The sequence below is a fragment of the Chelonoidis abingdonii genome, chromosome 4, assembly GCF_003597395.2.
Source record: "Chelonoidis abingdonii isolate Lonesome George chromosome 4, CheloAbing_2.0, whole genome shotgun sequence".
NCBI lineage: Eukaryota > Metazoa > Chordata > Testudines > Testudinidae > Chelonoidis > Chelonoidis abingdonii.
In genome coordinates, this window is record NC_133772.1 from 62,282,925 (window position 1) to 62,296,987 (window position 14,063).

Below are 14,063 nucleotides of genomic sequence, written 5' to 3' on the forward strand. Positions count from 1 at the left end.
AAACCAGAAGTGCATGCTTCTGCTTCTTCTATGTGCTATCTACTGCATCATTAGTGCCTATGGTATAGTTTAAATTTAAGTCATCAAGACAGCACTGATCTTTGCAATCTCCTGTTGCCGCAGGGATAAATCAACATTACATTGATTGACAACCCTTATTTGTACTTTTTTTCTCTTTTGTTGAATAAAAAAAAAAGAGAGAGAGGAGTTTATTTCATGTACACAAAAAAACAGTTTAATTATTTAGGGGGCAAAAGACTGGCAGTCTCAAAATAAACTTTATATCTGTTGATATGCCATGATAATGATTCCAAGAGCCTTGGAGAACACTCAGAGATGGCAAATTGATTGAAAGTGAAGTTTATCTGACATGGAAATAATTTCTTATCACTTTGTTCCTTTCCATACAGCCTGCATTTTTGCTTTTTGTTTGAAATACCCTCTGTATGCTGTTGCCTGTAAAACCCCAGTGAGAAAAATGTATTCAGCTGACACTGTTAGGTTATGAGACATCATTTTTCAGATGATAGTGAGGTGAGAATCCAATAAGAGTGTTCTTTATGGGTTCACCTGGGAGTCAGTGGGAAATCTCAGGAGGTATAATCCTTGCAATAGGAATTTTGTAGGCAGTAGGCTATATATCTCATAAAGCTGACAGAACATCTAAGAATGATGGCTAGATTTGCCAATGGGACTGCCTTTGTATTCTGAGTGTTGTTTCAAAAAAAAAATCCAATAAATTATGGTCCGATCCTTTCATGCTTGCTCATGCAAAGCTCACGCTGAAGGCAATGTCAAAGCCTGCAAAATCAGGAACATAGATTGTATGGTAAACTTGAAACCCAGATGAAGAATTATTTTCATGTCTCCAGCAGGGCCTCCAAAGGCTTCCTAGTAATGATCCCCAAGGGGCTGGTTATGCTAGATAAGCATTGTCAGAGCACAGTGGTACTCTAACCATGCCTTGTCCCCCAGGTATGTCCCTACAGCATGGCAGAAGGCTGAATGGGGGTGGCAGAGCAACCTGGAGATTCCCGCATGCTGTGGAATCCTCGGATGCCTGGTTAAATCAACTTTATGGTCCTTTTTCACCACCAGAGCACAGTTCAAATTAATTTATCATGGTTAATGCTCCCATGGTTTTTAAATGGCTGTAACATGGTTCATTACCCAGGTTAAAAACACTGGTCCTACCTATAAAGACAAGGCCAAAACATGTTATAACAGCTGGGAATCTATAGCGTCCTATCAAACCAGCTCCACAACATGGAAAAATTGCTGTGCAGATGAGCCTTTGAACTGTTTTCAAAAATTGTTTGACTTAACATAGTTTAGCCCCTCAATGTTAATGTAGGGCAGTCACCATTTTCACAAATGTATCCCTGCTACCACCACCATTTCCAGACAACAGTTAATAGATGCTTCAGTGTCCCTAACCCAAGATTCTTGATACTGTTCATGTGCACATGTATTGCATTTAAAGGAAGGGATTTCATTGTAGAAATAAAATAGATGAATTAAATTATCACTAATATAACCTTTCAATAGCCTGCTGCCATTACATTTGAATGGTAGATCATTCAGATTTATTGCTCTGAATGTGCAATATAAAAGAATGGGTGTCCTGTTCAAACCATTATTAAAAACAACTAAGTATGAATGTCCTTAATTGCAGGAGACAACCATACTAGTGTAGTTATATTTGTAAATGTGAATGGTCCCACAAAAGTGTGGTCAAAATTCAGAAATAAAGTAGATGTGTTAACTGATGACTAATTTAAACAAGTCCCAATAGAACTTCACCTGTGCAATCCTCTTATCTGCAGATTCTGCCCTCAGTTATACCTGTGTAACACCACTGAGAAAAATATGGTTGTACAGGTGTGGCAGAGATATCCTTGAGGGCAGAAATGAAGGGTGGGTTTGTACAGGTGTGGCTGAGGGCAGTATTTGGCCAGTGGAATTGATATTATTGGTGATTATATACCAGACAGAAAGAACAGAGCATGATTTTTAGAGCCCACACTGAGTTTGCAGGGCTGGTAGTTTGAAAGGCCATCTTTTTTACTTGTATGCTGAGTTAGTCTGATCTGGAAATCATTGAGACAGTAAATGTGGAACCCTTTTCAGTATGCTACTAGATTTTTAGCCAAACCACATTTAGAAAAAAAGTCCAAGAAGGTTTGTAATGTGGTACTTTACTAAGGTTTTTTAAACAGTTTTAAAAGCCGTAGCAGGGAAATAAACTAAGTTAACCACACGTAAGTCATGTTGGTTCCCTTAACATACATCAAACATTGTTTTATGTAGAAGGCCTTAGGTATCCTCAGATTTCAAAAGCCTGGAATAGTCATGACTTTTCTGATCTAATAAATGCAGGTGCTTCATAGTAAAGGCACACAGGATGTCCGAAGGCAAAAATGACTTACATATATTTGTTAAAGCAAAACCTTCCAGTGCAGGCTAAGAGCCTGAGCCTACTGAAGTCAATGGGACTTTTGTCATTGACTGCAGTGACAACAGGTTCAGGCCTTAAGGTTTAAAAATGTATTTGCCTCATGGGAGAGATGATGATCCCCCTTTTGAAAATAAACTAACTCACTCTGTGCCTGTTTTGGGGGACATGGGAGCCGCTAAAGTGAGAACATCATAATCATGTGTAAGGCACTGAAACGAAACCCTGTTGATAAAAGATGCATCATTCTCAATGCATGGTATTTTGATTCTTGTAATCCATGCAGTAGTGTGTCTATTAGAGGCAGCCAGGGTATCATATGACATACACGTCAAGAGTGTAGAGCAAGCGCTCGTGTGGCTTCCCACCCACACTCCCATTCAGAGCGCTAGAGGTCTGGTGAAGCTTGAGCTAACCCTAGCGAGCGAACGAGCATGAAATCTTTCTGTCTTTACCAAGATCAAATGGAGCTACTCGGTCAGGGGATGCCATTATTACCTGCACTATGCAATTTCCACTATCAATAATTTAATCTATTTGCTGCATAAACAGAAGGGGAAACCAGCAAGACAGATTTTTGAAGGGGGAAGAAAACCATCCCCCAAACCAGACCCAATTTGGGAGTTTCGTCAGAGGTCCCACATGCAGCGCTATCGATATTGACTTGTACAAGTAGCCACTAAAAACAAAAGGTGGGTTTTGGATTTCTGTCTGTTGTTATGCCTCAGAGAAAGTCTTTAGGCTGTCTAGATTGTGCAAATATGCCCCCGCGTGCCTCCAGAAAGTGACTAGCGTAACGTTATCTGGAGCGTTCATTAATAAACAATGCTTGTTATTATCTTGATTGCATTCTTAAAAGCAAACTATAGAGGGGTCAGTGAGGGAGCTATATTTAAATGGATCTGGTTTGTTTAATACACTAACAAGAAAACTAATATTCTCCCGCTTTTAAGAGATGTAGGTGCAGGCGCAGGCTCCTCGTGGGTTTTATTTTTACGTGGTTCTTCGTTGTCGTTACTGGATTTCTCAGCGTTTCTTTAGTGAAGTCAAACAGGACTTTTGCCTTGACGCGGGGACGTAGAAGTTGCAAACTAAGAAGCTGGCAGTAGAGCTGCGTGAGCAGCTGAGGAAGCCGAAGTGTGTGAATCAGAATAATAACCGGGGGAGGGAAATTCTGGGGTTTCCCCCCCCCCGGTATTAACTGATTGGAGAGTGTGTTACTAAGGAGCGTAGAATAAAGGGGCAGGGGGTTGTTGATCAGATCCCTTCAGGGCAAGAAGTTTAGGGACAGGGTGGTTGAGAACGAGGGCTGGCGGTGCTCTGCTGAGTGAGGGGCTTGTCCCACTAGGCTGCGATGGAAGGAAAAAGGCGCGCGGTTCCTTTAAACTAAGCAACCCGGTGCTGGTGTCTCGGGCTTGCTGGAGCTGCTTGCTGGAGACGGTTTGACCAATAGAAGCCCAAACGGAGATCTAAATAATTCCTGAGTGAGAAGAAGCCAAGGCAGAGGCATGTGTGAGAGGCTCCTGCACCAGCCGGGGGGTGGGGGTGGGGGGGGTCTGAGCCTCACAACAACTCTGCTGCCCTCCCACCCTTCATAAAGCTTTGATGAGACACTTGAGCTGCCTCCTGTGTTGCTGGGGCTGCAGGAGGCGGCTGGTGGGACTGGGCGGCTGGGAGAGGATGTGACTTTCCGGAGCGACCCGAGCAGGCTTTGTGTGGACAACAAGGTACGAAGCGTCTCTTGGCCCGAACTAACTAACTCCTCCGCCAGCGCGGCCGCCTGGCCGGGAAAGTTGAGTGTCAGGGGCTGGGCACGGGCGGGGGGCAGCCAGGGGAACTTCTGGCTGGGCTTTCCCTTCCCCTGAGCCAGCCCCTGGCGCAGCGTGAGCCCGGGGAAGGGGGAGCGGAGGGATCCCGTGCAGAGGGGAGTACCTGGAGGGGGGGAGGCTGGGCAGCAAGAGGGACTGAGGGCGCGGCTAGGGGGGATCTAAAGCTGGGGGGGGGGGGGGGGGGGGGGTTCGGGAGCTGGGCGGCCATGCGGGGAGCGGCTGGGGGATCCAAGCCAGGGCTGCGGAGCGAGGCTTAGTTAGGGGGTCCTGAGACTGGGGAGTCCTTCCCTCCTCCCCGCTCAGGAGCCCCTCAGCCGCCTCTGTTCCCTGCAGGATCAGCTGGGCTGGGGAGCGCCCCGCCGGCGCGCGCAGACACCTGTCTGCCCAGTGCGCCCGGCAGTGACTGGCAGGTAACAGACAGCGCAACTGGGCTTGCTGGGAGGTGGGGGTGGCGCGGTTCCCAGCCTGTCCCCTGCCCTGCCCCCTCGGGGATGAATTCCGCTCTCCCGGCGGCTGCTTGGAGCTAGGGCCCGAGCAAAGGGAGACTCGAGAAGAGTGTCTGGTCGCCAGGGCTTCCCCGTCGCTCCAACCCCTGAGAGAGCTTGGCTGGCAAGTGGCAAAGAGCCCCGTGCGCTGCAATGGAGACGGGAATTGCGCAGGCTGGCTGGGTGAGGGTGGGCTGGGGACTGGGATTCCCCTGCACAAACGCGCTGCTCTCGGGGGGGCGCAGCCACGGGCAGGCTCAGTGGCCCAGCCTCCAATAGCGCGGCTGCAGGGGCTGAGGCAATGAGCCTGTCACGGGGCGGTGGCGGCAGCCACGCCGGAGTTCAGGCTGCAATACAAAACAGCCCTGTGAACACACACTGTACGTGCGCTGCTGCGAAGGTTGGGAGCGAGGGGAGTTTTGATGGGAAATGTGGCCCTCTGCTGGCAGTTGGTTGAACAGCAGCCCGCAGCCGAAGGAAGCGGGGAGTGAGGCTAGCTGTCACCAACTATCTCAATTCCCTGCTGGAGACTGGAAGGTCTTCCGTGGATCTTCGCGAGCTGCGAGCCCCTTCAGCCCGCTTGTATTCTACTAAAGCGTCGTAGTTAGCAAACGATGCACCCCTAATGAACAGGGGACGTATAGCTGCATCTGGACAGCAGGAGTGAGATGTGCAGAGCATGAAAGATCTGTCAACACTATTAACTTACGTGTATGGTTTTAACTGAACTTGCAGTGAGGTCTTTCCCCCACTCGGTATCTGCAATAACTAGTGAACACTTTCTGAGGAGAGTAAAGGCACGTACTTGGACAGGAATAAAGGCAAAGTGGATTTCTAAGTGTCAGAATAATCTTCCCAGTACTATATCTCTTTCAGCAATAATAGTTTGCTGGTTACACTGATGTAATCCTGTGAACTAGAGTTGTATTGCTAAACACCATTTACGGTAGAACATACTGGAGGTAAAGCTGTAAAACAGCGTAGTAAATACATTTGTGTTCAAACATTTTAAATCTTTTCTTCATTGTTAAAATTTGATACTTTGCATTCTCACATTCAGGATTGTTTTTTTTTATACAGCCATAAAAGTAATGCATGAGCTCTCATTGTTTGCTTTATGCAACATTAGATTTCCTCCAGATTTAAGGTCATTAGGCTATGACATGGACAGCTTCAAGCTATGATAGCTGTAAGGAATTAAGCAGTGCAGTTTTGGCAGTGGGCATACACAAGTGTATGTGTAACATATTGCCCGAAATTATAAATTGAATGTTTGAGTATAAGGAGAAGAAACTCATTGACCGCAGCTCAGAGTAATGTATCTATACTATCAACTGAGGCACAGTAAGTAAATGGAAAGATACACTTGTTGAAATGTAACCTTTACTGGAATTTAAAACATGTTTGGTTTCCATAACTGGAATTCCAATGCCATAAAGTCTTTGTCCTTTTCATCAACTTTGTGTTGAACTGAAGAAAGAATATGAAAGTGTTCAGTAAATAATTAAACTGATTATACACTGTGCATTCAATGAAGAAGAGAACTCTTCAGGGTGTAAAAGTTTCTGACTTTGAGTAAATTAGGTAATAGCTGTGTGTTCTTTCTTTTAAGAATTGGGAAGAGGGTAAAATAATGGTGATTTTTTTCCCTGTCTTTGTTTTAATTTCATGGCTAGATTGAAAATAGTTCTCTTTCCTCTGAAAAGGAATTAGCATTAAATGGTAAGTGGTTTTGGATGGTCAGAACTGAATTAATCATTTGGATACCTTGCAATATCCTACTGATTTTCTTTTAAATATAATTTTACAAGATTAAAAGAGTAATGTGTTATAATCAGGGACATCATTCTTTTTAATTCCGGAGATGCTATTAGTGTCTTCACTTCAACATTAAAGTTTTTTACAATGTACATTTTACTTTCACTTTATTATAGGTTGCTGTTTTGAGGTTATTACCATTGTGAGATCAATAGTCATTACTTATTTATGCTTCTAGTAACTGAGTTTTAATGTATGCAGGGAATCTATCCTGGTGATATAGTCTCCTCAGCAAGTATTTGTGTATCTGTAATTCATGGTTTGATAAAAATACATATACATGAAAAATCTATGGTATTTCAAATATATCCACACATACAGGAGCAGGCTGTGAACCTCTTGCTTATACACATGAACAGTTAGTCATCCAGCTAGTCCCACTGATTTGGGCTGGGGAGTTGTTCACCAGCATGAGTAAGAAGTTTGTAATCTGGTCCTTTATTTGTATGTGTTTAATCAGTCACCTCACAGTAAAAGATCAGAATATTGATTTAGGGCCACTTTCTCATCCCTTAATCACACTGAGTAGTAGTTTTGTCCTTGAATAGTCTGACTGGAATCCATGGATCTACTTGCAGAGTAAGATACTACTTAATGTGAGTATGGGTATCAAAACCGGCCCCATAGCATTTGCATTACGTTGGGCCCAATGGTGGCCTGGTTTGTGTAGCTGTGCAGTGGTGTAAGTGGGTATAAGGCTCCCTGCAGCCATGTGCTAGTTATTCGAACCATGGGTAGATGTGCAGAAGGAGACAGTCTTCACAGAGACATTACATCTCCTCCCACTGCACATGTGTGGTACTTCAGCTGTGCAGCTAGACCAGATGCAAGGTACCTGTCCCGCAGACTATGGGAGAACCTGTGAGGCACATTGAGACTCTCTTCTGGTCCATTCTTGGGGCAGCACAATAGCATGCTGCCCCTTACTCTGGTCTCAGGGCAAAGCCACAACTTGGCCTCAAATACAAAATCACTTGAAAAGTGCTAATAGTCACTGTTAGTTAACACACCCAAAAAGAGCCTTTCTACAAGGCTTCATAACATGAACCAATTTTCTGGCATAGTACTACCACCTACCACTTAATGTTCAACTTCACTGAACCACAACTGGGAAAACCCATTTATAAATATTATGCCTTCTGTTCAGACCCACAGTATTCTTTGCTTTCTAACACTGCAGAGAGGATGCCATCATTGTAAGGCTGTAATTTCAGCTTAAAGCAAGATGTAAGGATCAACAACATTTCAATTCTTATCTGAATAACCCTGCTGGAATAGGGGAGCGGGGTAGAGGGGTGAAGGGGAGGGCAAGAAGTGTATATTGTATTTTGTAAGGGGATGAGGAGGCTAAACTGAAAAGGCTGGCTCTCATCAATATGCTTTCAGACATAAAACACATTAGTTTATATGTTGCCACAGGAGGACTGCACGACCCAGCTGAAAACAGTACAGAGTTACATTTTTAAAATTCATCTTTCTAATGTGCAGTCAAGACACACATAGGAAAATAAACATCCAATAAATCTTTTTTAAAGTCACACACATAATGAAGATCCAGAGCTGAAAGTAGCCTGCAGTTTTAACTTATTATCTCTACAGTACTTTCTCACTATAAACAATAGAACATAATAGCTGAAGAAGTGGAAGAAGTTGCACTGTTAGCTCAGTTAATAGGTCCTCAAGGGTGCACATAGAAAAGCAGAAGTCAAGGAGAAGTTATGGGCAGAAGAATCTCAAATTTTGTGTGTGTAAACATGAGAGTGGATATCAGTGAGCTTTCACACTGCTATAGTGAGTACACTACTGCTTTAAAAATAAAAGGCCCTCGAATTTGTTTTAAGTATCTGCCTTATAGATTTATATAAATGACTGAAATGTAGTTTTAAGCATGTGTCGTCTGCCTACAGTGAAAATCTCATGTTATGCACTGTGTGGGGTAGTGGAGGCTCTGATGTAAGCAGATATATCCTTTTAGTAGAGTAATTATTAACTTGTCTTGACTTGTTTTCAAATGATTGTTATGCACACTCCTAATTGCAAGCTGTTTAATTGAAAGGCTCTCTCAATCATCTCTTAAATCAATTCATATGCTGGCACTCTGTGATATCAAACAGTGAACTGCATTTTAAATAGGTGTTTTTAAAAATAGTTAAAGTTGAGTACTAACTTTTTAATTATTTTTTTAAATATTACTGAAATGAGAAGTAGTGGAATAAATTACAGTCTCTGGTTCCAGAAAAGGAGAAAGGTGAGTTGTATCCTCTTGATGCCTCTTATTGCAGTGAACAAGCAGTACAGGTGTGTTTTTAAACAAGCTGACTGGTGTGCAGCTGGAACTGAGACTGACAGCTGGTAAGCTGTGACCACTGTGTTATCATGCTGACCACTATTGTCTCATTGTTGCCTTGTGCTCCCCTATCTAACTGTTTCCATCTGTCTCTTGTCTCAGAGCTGAATTTGTAAACTCTTTAGGGTAGGGTGCTGATTTTTTTGTACTGTGTTTGTACAGCACCTGGCACTATGGGATCCTGGCCATGACTGGACTCCTAGATGCTGCCACAGTAATAATGTACATTAACTACACAGTGTATTCATACAACTTGCTCTTATACTGACAAAATTGTGTAACTGTTGATGTTGCCAGATTAAATCCTTATGCCACTTGGAGGCAGACTTCTTTAAATACTAGAAGAGACAGCATCAGAGGGAAGAAAATACTTTAGTTTTTGGACTAGACAAGTGTGTTTATAAGGCAGCTGTTCTGTTGGAATACCACATAGCATTATTTCATGTTAGGCACGTATTGCTATAATTTTAGGTCCTGATCCTTCAAACATGTATGTGGGTAACTATGCTCAAATGAGAAGTCTCACTGACATCTCTGCAAATATTCACATGAGTAAATGTATGCAAAAGTGTGTTTGCTGGTTCAGGGTCTTAATTTTTCACTTTCTTCACAATATTGGGGCAGATCCTCAGCTGTGTAAAATAGCTGCATTGATTTCAGCTGAGCCAGATTGATTTAAACTAGCTGAGGATCTGCTAACATATTGAAGATCTGATTACATTAACCACATATTTGCTAGTTATGCAATATCAATTTTGTTAAACTGTGTGTGTAAAATAAGGGTCCTAATTTCAATCACAATAAGTATTAATTCCAATTCTTTATAAATCACTCAAGTATACAAAGTGAAAAGGAAGGGAGGAGAAAACAGGTTGTTTTTATTTTGTAGTATAAACAAAGGATTTGCTAGGATGATACTGAGTAGATGAATTGTAATCCCTTAGTTACTGTGATATTACTAGTTCCAAAATGTCCCATTACTGCATAATCGAGGCATCACTAATTGCTGCAGCTGTCTGAAGATGAGTTCCATTGGGCAACTAGGAAAAGCAAAAGAAGACTTCATGTAGTAACTTTTCATGCGCTCGTGACAGCTGTCATCGTGCTGCAGTAGTTGTATATTTACTTCATTAAGAATGTAGTATCTTTCCATGAAGTAATTCTCTTTTCAGCTAGTTAATTAAGACTTTGTAATTTCCTACCATGGTAACTGCATACAGAATTGAAAGCATGACAAGCCATACGATTTTTTTTTCTGTTACGTCCTCTAAAATGCTTTATTCCATAAAGGTGCCTTAATTCTGGGTCCATTAAATCTATTTGCCTTTTTCTGTATACTCTGACAACAAAATGCAGAAATCATATTACTTACTTTCAGACTGTATTATAAATTTAAAGAAAAATAGGGATGTTGCTTTAATTTCAGAGTAGAATAATTACAAGAGGTAGTTCTAGGGATGAAAAAGAATACTTATTGCTAAATTCTAGAGAAGTGTTTGGAGATCTGAGTAGCTCAAAATCTGAAATACTACTGCCACCTAGAGATAAATTCCCACATTTGCCAGATATGCCAACAACTTTTTGTGCGTGCAACTCTCGAAAACTGAAATTAGTGATGAGGATATTCATCTTGACTGCTCTGAGTAGACAGAAACTAGGTTTAGCGGTGCATGGTGTCTTTGCTTTTAAAATATTTACATATTAAAGCTGTGTCTGTGACTTTTCTGATGAGACAGATAACTCACTAATCTCCACACAGTCCTCTTTATGTGGTGTAAACAAATAAACAAGAAGGATCACGTTCAGTAAATCAGATGCCTACTTAACTTTATATTATTACTAGGGAAATATTTGCAAATTAAATTTCTCTGGGTTTGTTACAGGTGTCATTAAGACTTGATTGCATGTTCAAAGCGTGCGCCAAATATATGATTGCAAAATCCCTTTAAGGATTTGATTTTTCATTTCTGTGAAAACTCAGTTAAAATAATTTTATTGCGCATGAAAGGTTTTTTTTTAATAGGAACTTCAAGAATTTTTTGAGGCTTTGACTCTGCACTGAAGTAAATTGCAAAGCTCTCATTGATTTGAAAGTGGCCGAAATTCTGAACCAAGTCTTTAAATACAGTATTGAAGTTGAACTGGGGAAGGGATATACAGATGTGTGTTTACCTCCTCCATACGTTGGACAATGAAGAGTGGATTTTTCCATTCTATGTGTGGTGGCTCAAAGAAACCCAGAATGAAGGAGGGCAATCACAATTTCCCCTCTTAAATGTTTCATATTTCCTTCTGGCTGGTGGAAAGTATAGTACTTGTCTTCCATTTGGGAGTATGTGCTTCCCTAGTACAGCCATCAGGAGTTGTTTATACAAAACACTAGAGTATCTTTCTGCACTCTCTACCTCCCAGAACCCATAGAATCTTTTTTCTAAATATTTCTCCCTGACCACACATAGGAGACTTGTTTCAGAGACTTAGAAGTAGACTTAAGATAGCCTATATACAGCCATTAAGCTAGGGTTTTCAAAGATGTCTAAGAGATTGAGGCTCCCAACTCCCACTGGATTCCAACGGAAGTTAAGAATCTAACTCTTAGGTCTGTTCTACACTGGAGGTGGGGGGGAAAGAGGAATCGATCTAAGTTTCGCAACTTCAGCTACATGAATAACATAGCTGAAGTTGACGTACTTAGATCTACTTACCGCGGTGTCTTCACTACGGTGAGTCAACTGTCTCCACTCCCCCATCAACTCTGCCTGCGCCTCTTGTCGAGCTGGAGTACAGGAGGCGACAGGAGAGTGCTTGGGGAGCAATTTATCTAGACTAGACACGATAAATCGATCCTCGCTGGATCAATCGCTGCCCGCCGATCCGGCTGTAGTGAAGACATACCCTCAAGCAACTTTGAATGTCCCAGCCATTAGTCTATAATATTTACTTAGCATCTTGTCTTTCTAAATGATTATTCTGGTTATTCCTTAGTATCTTTAGAACCTATGATTACAGTCACACACTATATTATCGTGGATGACTTATCTATGTTTCCTAAGGTTCTCTGGGGATTCAAGAAGTGATTGTGATTAAAGAGAATCCTTTATATTCAAGTTAGGAGCACAGATGCAGGAGTCTTATACTATGCTATGCTACATTATAGAAAGTTATATGGTGAGTGTTCACTGTATCAGATTATGATCTCAGATATTTGAGAGGCTCCCATTGATTGCAATTTGAGCTTTGCATGCATATTTGAGAGCAGAAGTTGGCCTGTTACAGTAAAAGTAACCGTATAGGCATACATATGTATGCAATGTTGTGTAAGAGTAGGCTGCTGGCAAAACACTTATGTCTAAATTGTAGGGAGAACTCTTGACCAAAAATATTGTTATACAAACATATGGGTTTAAAAGACCTCAAAACATGCTTCTGCATCATGATAATTTATATAGCAGCAAGCACTGGACTAAAATCCTTTTTCCTCTCACCCTAATCAATGTGCATGGGATCTTATACTAAATGTCTAAAGGAGATGGTAGAATCAAATGTACAACCTCCTGTCAACACTACTACGTGTTATGTTTTATCCAACATGACCAAAACACTGCTTTATTTGAACATAAGAGCTCCTGAAGAAATACAGCATTGTTTAGAGCAGGGGAGTAAACATCATAATCTCTGGATTCTTTAACCAGCTTTGTCAATGACTGTTTGAATTTGAGTACATCCTTAATCTCACTGGGGCTGACAAATCTCACTGTTTGTCCATCTCTAAAATGGTCATATATCCTGTGAGGCAGTTCAGTGCTTGAAATCCCAAGATGAAAAGTAATTAATTATATATATTTAGCTTTATTCAAGGGTTGAATTAATGAAATCAGTCACTCCCTCCCTCTTAAGAATACCTGTGTCCCCAAAATATAGTTGCTAGTGTGGATATTCTTGGCAAGGGCTCCTGGTCATCAATAGGACTTGATTTTTGGTGTTCTCAAATAAATGAGCGTCTGCTGGCTTCCTGCTGTCATACTTGTATCTTTAATTGATATTTGTGCTCCTCATGAGTTGATCATCTGATCTGATTAGGACATAAATGCCAAAAGACAAACGGTTGTGATAGGCTTCACTCTGAATGCTGACAACGGAATCCAAAGGGGAAGAAAAAACACACACAAGTCCAAGTTGGCAATGAGTCTAAACCAGTGCCCAAAATCCAAACACAGATGAATATGGTGAAGTCCTAAACTTCATGGTTACCCTTTATCCTTATTGTCCTTCAGCCCTAATGGGCTGATTCAAAACCAGATCTGAACACCTCTGAACTTCTGTAGGATTTGGATCCAGATCTAAACTTTACGGCTTGTGACAAAGTCACAGATTATCTTTTCACTGCAAAATATTGGCAGCTCAGCACAGGTGCATCCATGCAGATTGGTCAGCAAGGAGGTCCTTGTTTTTTGTTTTACTTTGTTTTATGAGAGGCAAAGAGAAGTTTTGCAAAGTTTATTTCTGTATGAGGGAAATAGCCTGGAATATGCAGGATCCTTAAAGGAAACAGTAGAAAGGTGAGCTAAGCAATTGTTTATCCACATGCACTCATGTGCATGTGATGGGGAAAACATCAAGGCAATACAACTGCATGTAACAGCGCAGAAACATCCAGCCCCATAATAAGTGGTACTCATAAACAAAGATACCTAGTTTCTCTTGATAGAATCTGGTTTGTTAAAGAGCCCTGTCCCATATCTCGATGACATGTTTTCCTTGGAGCACAGGCCAAATGATGCAGTTTTTTTTTAAGTCCCTCTTAAAGTTGCCCTATAAAATTGTCATAACATTTACCAACCTTGGCACAAAATTTACTTTTCCAGCTTTACAATGATAAAGATCAATGACAAAAAAACTAATTATGATTTATTTGCCCATTCAAAACCAAAAGTTCACACAGGACCTGTGAGAGAATAAGATTCTGCAAGACTACATTGAATAATAATATGATATAAGGCTATAAGAGAGCTGAGCCCTAAACCTCTATGAAGTCTCTGCCTATGGTTTTGGCAAATCTAAGGGTGACAGTTCCACAGAAGTAGTGCAGAAAGCTTAATCACCCAGATTTGTTTTAGCTTGGTTCAACA

General features: G+C 41.5%; 1 protein-coding gene across 4 annotated transcripts in view; it reads left to right on the plus strand.

Annotated features, from left to right (window-relative positions):
* Nucleotides 1-14,063, plus strand: part of BDNF (brain derived neurotrophic factor) — a 50,384-nt gene that overhangs the window by 19,806 nt on the left and 16,515 nt on the right. Inside the window, exon 1 of one of the 4 annotated variants that reach the window (XM_032770860.2) lies at nt 2,878-3,147. The exons of 2 other annotated variants lie outside the window; for them this stretch is intronic. The gene's annotated coding sequence lies outside the window, so the exon portion shown is untranslated. Of the gene's footprint in view, nt 1-2,877; nt 3,148-4,055; nt 4,183-14,063 lie in introns of those variants that run through there. One more of the 4 variants, XM_032770862.2, reaches the window with a different exon arrangement.